This window comes from Stylophora pistillata, chromosome 8 (genome assembly GCF_964205215.1).
Source record: "Stylophora pistillata chromosome 8, jaStyPist1.2, whole genome shotgun sequence".
Lineage (NCBI taxonomy): Eukaryota > Metazoa > Cnidaria > Anthozoa > Scleractinia > Pocilloporidae > Stylophora > Stylophora pistillata.
Window position 1 is genome coordinate 14,312,317 of NC_142526.1, and position 8,221 is coordinate 14,320,537.

General features: G+C 38.1%; 1 long non-coding RNA gene across 1 annotated transcript; it reads right to left on the reverse strand.

Annotated features, from left to right (window-relative positions):
* Positions 1–3,669: 3,669 nt before the first annotated feature.
* On the reverse strand, positions 3,670–5,374 carry LOC148725146 (uncharacterized). The gene is made up of 2 exons (XR_015990276.1): positions 5,217–5,374; positions 3,670–4,784 (listed from the first exon to the last, which is right to left on the reverse strand). It is a non-coding gene; the product is annotated as an uncharacterized LOC148725146 (long non-coding RNA).
* Positions 5,375–8,221: the final 2,847 nt, after the last annotated feature.

Here is an 8,221-nt window from a genome sequence, read left to right on the forward strand (position 1 = left end):
TTGCTTGGAAGTTTCTTTCATTCGCCTACTTTTTAAAAACGTTCTTCCTATATTAAGTGCTTTTCTTCGTGTTTTCGTTTTCACTCTAGTCTTTTAATTCCTCGATATATTCCCCCTCAACTATCTCGAAACGAGTTACAGAAAATCTTCAGCAACAACTTTTCGATAGCATAAGCTGTTGCTAGTCAACCTGAGTACCAATCATGAGCTAGTAATTTTGCCCTCTTCTGAAGCAAAATTTTAAAAACATACCCTCTTCATTGACCAATCAGCATTCAGTAATTTTGCCCTCTACCTTATTTAACCACTAAATTTTCCTCGCGCGCCAGTGGAAAACCGTTCAAAACCCATTAGATGTAGATCAGATATTTATTCATGCGTACAGCCTGCCACAAATGTCAATAATTCGCAACCGTACATAACCTGTCAGAATTGAATTAATCACTGCTTTTCTGCCTAACTTCGCGAACGGGCACTATCAATCCGGGTATTTTCCGCGGTTAAATATTCTTCACGGACACTTTGGAATCGCGGAGAAGCGGCCGCCATTACACTACTCACTATCTATCACAGAATAGATATTGAGTAACGTAGCCAATCAGAGGACAGCATTCGTGATAGAGCGCTAGTAGATTTATACTAACAATATATGGAAATCTGGAGCTCATAATCTAATCGTTAAGTAGAGGCACCCGGCAATTTTCAAACGCTCGTGACGTCCATGTTTGTTTACAACTCGCCCGCGGATGTTATCGCGCGCGCCATCGCTTAAGGTGGCTCGTACCGGTTTTCGTCTTTTTGATGGTTCGTAACTTTGAAAGAATACAACAGAAAGACTGACCAAGGCCAGTTGAACACTTTTACGGGGTTGAATTATATAATCATTGGTTATCCAAAAATAGGTGTCATTTCGTCACTAGCAGTTTCTATGGCAACGCTTTCATAGGCTTATTCAGACGCATTTTTTAGCTTGTGGCTTAAATAATTCGAAAACTAACCCGGTGACCCCATGATTTTTTTCAGTGATTGCTTTTGGCACTTGAAAAGGAAAATGCACAAAGATTTTTAAAAAATTCTACCGAGTGGAATTTCAGAAAATCTAGAAAAAAGGTAATTTTCAGATATCGCAAATTTCCTTCCGTAGAATTTTCTAGTCTTTTTTCTGATGATTCTTTTCGACGTTATTATCATATTGGAACAATAAAAAGAAAGGGTCATGGGACTTGTTTTCATGCAATAGCTTTCGTGTGTTTAGCAATTTTTACGCGCGTTCTCGCGCATTTAAAAATCTGGATTCTATAAGATCGACATTTCCTCATGATCTGTCATAGCTATCGCTGACAATTGCGTGTGCTCGCGCGCGCGCCTACGATCTGATGTTTACAGACGTTTACTGCTAATTAAGAAAATCATTAAACAGCTGTCAAAGACAGCCTTCCGGGCTCATCTCAAAAATCCTACACACGACTTCTGGCTATATCATATTATTTTCCTTGAAGTTTCAAAGTCTTCTTCCACTTCAGGTAGATTATCCTTCACTTGAATTCTTCTTTTTTCGCCGTCGCAAGATTTCATATCGGTTGAATATTTCTTTTAAATGTGAAGTGAAGCAACCTTTACTTCTCCAAAACTCGTCTTCTTTATCTTAGTTTCTATCTCCTGCATTCAAAGTAGCCGCTCAAACACATCAAATACAAGCTCTTAGGTAAACTTCTCACAAAAGTAGAAAAACTTCCACGCGCCGCCATCTTTGTTTTGAATTTTCATCTTTTCAGTCTCGCGCTTCTTTCGCACGTTTCTCTCGCGCGCGTCACGCAAGAGTGACCTGTTCCCCGCGCGAGGAAACTGGTACCAGAAGGTGGCTGGTACCAGTTTTCATCTTTTTGATGGTTTGTAACTTTGAAAGAATACAACAGAAAGACTTACCAAGGCCAGTTGAACGATTTTGCGGGATTGAATTACATAATCATTGGTTATCCAAAAATAGGTGTCATTTCGTCACTAGTAGTTTCCATGGCAACCCTTTTATAGGCTTATTCAGACGCATTTTTTAGCTTCTCGCTAAGTAATTCGAAAACTAACCCGGTGACCCCGTGATTTTTTTCAGTGATTGCTTTTGGCACTTGAAAAGGAAAATGCACAAAGATTTTTAAAAAATTCTACGGAGCGGAATTTCAGAAAATCTAGAAACGAGGCAATTTTCACACATCGCAAATTTCTTTCCGTATAATTTTCTAGTTTCTCTCCTGGTGATTCCTTTTGACGTTATTATCATACTGAAACAATAAAAAGAAGGGGTCAGCGGACTTGTTTTCGCGCAATAGCTTTCGTGAGTTTAGCGATTTCCACGCGCGTTCTCGCGCATTTAAAAATCTGGATTCTATAAGATCGATATTTGCTCATGATCTGTTATAGCCACCGCTGACAATTGCGTGTGCTCGCGCGAGCGCCTTCGATCTGATATTTACAGTCGTAAATTCGCGTTTACTGCTAAGAACATCATTAAACAGCTGTCAAAGACAGCCTCCCGGGGTCATCTTGAAAATCCTACACTTGACTTCTGGCTACATCATATTATTTCCTTGAAGTTTCGAAGTCTTCTTCCACTTCGCATGATTTCATATCTGTTGAATATTTCTTTTAGATGTGAAGTGAAGCAACCTTTATTTCTCCAAAAATCGTCTTCTTCATCTTAGTTTCTATCTCATGCATTCACAGGGGCCGCTCAACACATCAAATACACGCTCTTAGGTAAACTCTCACAAAAGTAGAAAAACATCCATGCACGCACCGCCATCTCCGTTTTCAATTTTCATCTTTTGATCTCGCGCTTCTTTCGCACGTTTCTCTCGCGCGTCACGTAAGAGGAACCTGTTCCCCGCGCGAGGAAACTGGTACTAGCCACCTTAAAAATCTGGATTCTATAAGATCGACATTTGCTCATGATCTGTTATAGCAACCGCTGACAATTGCGTGTGCTTGCGCGCGCGCCTACGATCTGATGTTTACGGACGTTTACTGCTAAGAAAATCATTAAACAGCTGTCAAAGACAGCCTTGCGGGCTCATCTCAAAAATCCTACACACGACTTCTGGCTATATCATATTATTTTCCTTGAAGTTTCAAAGTCTTCTTCCACTTCAGGTAGATTATCCTTCACTTGAGTTCTTCTTTTTTCGCCGTCGCAAGATTTCATATCGGTTGAATATTTCTTTCAGATGGGAAGTGAAGCAACCTTTACTTCTCCGAAAATCGTCTTCTTCATCTTAGTTTCTATCTCCTGCATTCACAGTGGCTGCTCATCACATCAAATACACACTCTGGTGAACTTCTCACAAAACGAGTAGAAAAAAATCCTCGTGCCGCCATCTTTGTTTTAAATTTTCGCCTTTTAATCTTGCGCTTTCGGTCGCACGTTTCTCTTGCCCGTGACTCAAGAGTTATCTGTTCCCCGCACAAGGAAACTAGTACGAGGCTCGTACGTACTAGTTTCCTCGCGCGGGGAACAGATAACTCTTGCGTCACGCGCGAGAGAAACGTGCGAAAGAAGTGCGCGATTAAGGTGGCTCGTACCAGTTTCCTCGCGCGGGGAACAGATTACATTATTATTACAGCATGATCTAAATATGTTTTTTTAACAATATAAAAGTAGATGTTTAATAAAAGGAGTAATATTTGGTTACTCGTTCTTATTTTCAAAAAGTTGCAACAACCTTACTGCATAGCATTCTATTTTCATAATTATCTACATTCAAAGCCTAAAGAACAGCATCAACAAACCAAAATTCCTCATTTTCTTGGCACACATTCAAAGGTTTTCTTTTCAGTTTTCTTTTCTTTAAATCTTAGCTACAAATAATCTGTTAATAACGCACTTAGTATACAATGCACATATTTAAAAAAAAAATTATAAAACAGGAAATTACAAAACAGAAAATTACAAAACCTAAACCCAAGAAGTAACAGCAAGGGCGACTGAACTCGATGAAAACCGAAAAAACCTGATAACATTAATGAAGACCGAAAAACTATTATTTCGTGATCGAATAAATGATCATCATTACTCTTTTGAGCCCCTTCCAGAATAAGTGATGCATGTGCTATTGCCGGCGGCCCTATTTGATGAAACTAATTAATTGTACAATAAAATGTAACCATAGTACAATCTTCTCCAGTTTGTATGGCTATGGTTATAATAATGTCCTTTCTATTTATCTCCATTAGTCTCGTTTTTCCAAATATATGCTGGCTGTTTAAAAATGAAGCCCCTCTCTGTAATAGCCGTTCCGCTCCGAAAAAAACAAAAAACAAAACAAAACAAAAAAAACACAATTAAACCAAAGAATAGAGAATAAATGTGGCGCTTAATTATAGAGTAAATCGATACGGTAAATGAAGGTAATGGAGGAACTAGTTTAACTAACTTCTTAAATTATTTTCCCAAATGAAAATCCTCATTTGGGTAGAAGGGGGGAAGCTTTTGTTCGTTTTTTAATCTACTTGCCTGTGCGCGATAATCGCTGAGCACTTCTCTGCATCTTGATTCAATTTCTTTCATGGACGCCTTACCCGTCCTTCACCTAACGGATTGTGCCATTCTCTCGAACTTTTCTTGGTCAATTACTCTTAATTGACAGATTCCTATGTAGTCCCTGAGGGTGTTCCGAGGGACACCGGAAATTCGCATGGCCTCTGCGAGGGAGCACTGATTCTTTTTTTTACTATTTCGAGAACGCCAAAGTACCTCTCTTGAATCGATTGTAAATTCGATGCTTTGGCCAATCCTATAATATCGGAAAGAAAAACGTCCTAATTCAGCATTTACCATTATTTCTTTCCCCAATTTATGAATTATTGAAACCTTACCTACTATAAATGATAAGTTTTGCAGATATTTATCACATTATCGTGCACATTTTCCTCTAGAATTAGTAGCTGGGATCGTATACTTACTCTGGACAATCAGGCGATATTGCGCGATAGTGAGATACAAAGTGCAAATTGTTACCAAACCTTTTTAAATTTTACGTACAGTTTGGCTTCTTTTTTTAGTTGGGCACTTCAGAAAAGTCCTCCGGCAATGGCTCGTGGCAAATTTTCAGATAATTTGTCTAAGATAATTTGCCTACGTCTCTTAAACTAGATTTTTTTTATATATTTGACGATCTACGACATTAAGTTGAGGATGTAATGTATTCAGTCTATTTCTAACAAACCTCGGGAATTCTTTGGGTCCTTGTCTTTTTTCGGCTCCGTAGGCTTTGGCTCCTCCTCTTTTCGGGATCTACTTCCTCAACGTCTTTGCATTGAAAAGTCGCCCCTACAAAGCCAAAACACATACTAATTTAACTGTAATAGTATCTCTGGGCTGAGTTAAGCTGGGCTGAGTTAAGCTTTATGCAACAATACATTTATATAACGCTGCCCCTCAAGTAATCCCCACACTTTGTCATTTTCTAAAAGTATCAATCCTATACATGCAGAGCACAAATAAACAGTGGCTAGAATTATTTTGCGGTTAACATTTTTTACGACTAACGGGTAAACGTTCTCAATCTTTACGCCTAAATTTGAGACCCTTTTTGGCAATTCCATCACTGGCCAATTGACCACTCGAAACAAACTTAAAAAGGCAACAAAAGCCAAAATTGTTCTTCAAATTTAAAGTTTAGATACCGTTAACGATCTAATAAACGCCCACTCTCAAATAAGTAAAATCTCAAATATTTGTCAATGGTTTCTAACTGCACCTTGTTTATGAGATCAAATTATTATGACAAAAAAATGTCCTAACATAGGAAGAACAGTGCATTGCCAGTCGGTTGCTTCAAGGCGCTGCCTCTTGACATTATATATGAACCCGCAGCTGCCAATAAGCTTCCGCTTTCCCCTTTCGCTAGCAGCCTCCATAATCTGAAAAGTCAGTGGCTGGTTCATAAGAAGCAAGTAACAAAACAGCAAAAACATAGTTTACTTTATAATTCAACGCGCATGGCAGAGAAACGTTCGTAAGAAAGAAGCAAATAACAAGAACATTGTTTATTTCAAAATACATGATAGGGAAACGTTCTTAAAGTAAAAAGCAAGAGCATAGTTTATTTCAAGGATGGTGGGTTAGGGTAATAGTATAGAGAAAGGGGGCTAATCGTCCAAAGACTGGAGGCTAATCGTCTGGGGTTAATTGTCCAGGGGGCGAGTTGTCCGGATACAATATCACAATATGGTCTACAATGTCCGGATACAATATGGTCTACAATATTATTTATACGCTGATGACACGCAAATTTATGTGTCTTTCTTATCGAGTTCGCAAGATGAACTATCAACAGTTAAATCTAAAGTGGAATTGTGTGTAAAACACGTTGATTCATGGATGATATTGAACGGCTTGAAGCTCAACCAAGATAAAACCGAATTTTTACTCATCAGTTCCAGGTTTCGTCAATCTTCTGTACTCAATTTTTTTGAAGTTGGTGATGAAAAGATTAGCCCAGCTCAATCTTCAAGAAATTTAGGAGTGTTTTTCGATCAACATCTAACAACTTGATGGATGAGCAAGTTAAAAAAGTCTATCAAGCTTCGTACTACCACGTAAGGAACATAAGTAAGATACGAAAATATCTCAGTCCGGAAACTGCTGAAATTGTGATTCATGCAGACATTACATCTAAATTGGATAATTACAATTCCCTTCTCTATGGACTACCTGACTATATGATTAACAAGGTACAGTCTATACAGAACGCTGATGCGCGAGTTATTACTTTGACAAAGAAATGGGAACATATTACACCTGCATTAAAGAAACTTCATTGGCTACCTGTTAAAGTGCACCTACACCCAAAAAATTTTTTTCGCTTAACGAAGTAAGCTTATTTTTTTGAGTATTTCTGCGCAAAAATTTTTTTATTTGCTCAAATCTTCAATTTTCTATGCCCAGTCAAAATACGGAAAATCGGCCGCCATCTTGCCCCACGACCGAGTTTAAAGAGGAATGGCTCTAGTGGGTAATGTGACGTCAAATCGAGAACACGAAAGTCTGCTTTTCACACATTTTCACTTGTTTGGGAAGGTTGTAGTCGATAATTGTCCGAAAATATGCCGACTAAGTGTGTTGTAGAAGGATGTAGCAACGTGCGAAATTTGCAAGAGGGTATCGCGCTCCATACAATCTTCATACAACACACCTAGTCGGCATATTTCGGACGATATCGACGACGATCTTCCCAAACAAGTGAAAATGTGTGAGATGCAGACTTTCGTGTTCTCGATTTGACGTCACATTACCCGCCAGAGCCATTCTTCTTTAAACTCGGTCGTGGGGCAAGATGGCGGCCGATTTTCCGTATTTTGACTGGGCATAGAAAATTGAAGATTTGAGCAAATAAAAAATTTTTGCGCAGAAATACTCAAAAAAATAAGCTTACTTCGTTAAGCGAAAAAAATTTTTTGGGTGTAGGTGCACTTTAAGTATCGCATTATCTTCAAAATACTTCTACTTGTCTATAAAGGTCTACATGGCTTAGCTCCAACTTATATTGCTGAACTGTTGCATCAAACGAATTATGGCTCTCGTGTACTGCGTTCCTCATCACAAATGCTCCTGATGGTTCCAAGAACATTTCGAAAGAACTATGGTGACTGTGCCTTCTTCATTGCCGGTCCCAAGCTTTGGAACGATATTCCCTGAAAACATCTGAATCTGTTGCAATTTTTAAGAAGAACCTTAAAACATACTTGTTCAAAGACGCTTTTTAATTTACGATTTTTATAATGTAATTGCTATGTTAATTAGTCTATAATTTTGTAAAGCGCTACGGAGAACTAGTCGAGCTTAGCGCTATATAAATGCTTTTTCATTATTTATTTATTCATTTATTATACCGATAACAGTAATCGACATCCCAGCGCGGGTAGGTAGGTAGGTATACTTTATTAAATCAAAGAAACAGGCTAGCCTCAAGAAAAATCAGCTGGTTTCCGTGGAGGGCGTGTTTGTACATACATAAAAAAGAGACAGCAACTAATAATACAAGATTAATAATATCGTTGGTCTATAATCTTAAGAATTCAACTATTATGAACTAAATTCATATTATAAACTATGATTAATAATATGGTAAGTCTAAAATTACAAAAAAATTAACTTTAACAAACTAAGTGCCTATTGTAAACTAAGTAAAAGATCAATACATGTGATATGACATGACCCAATTACCTT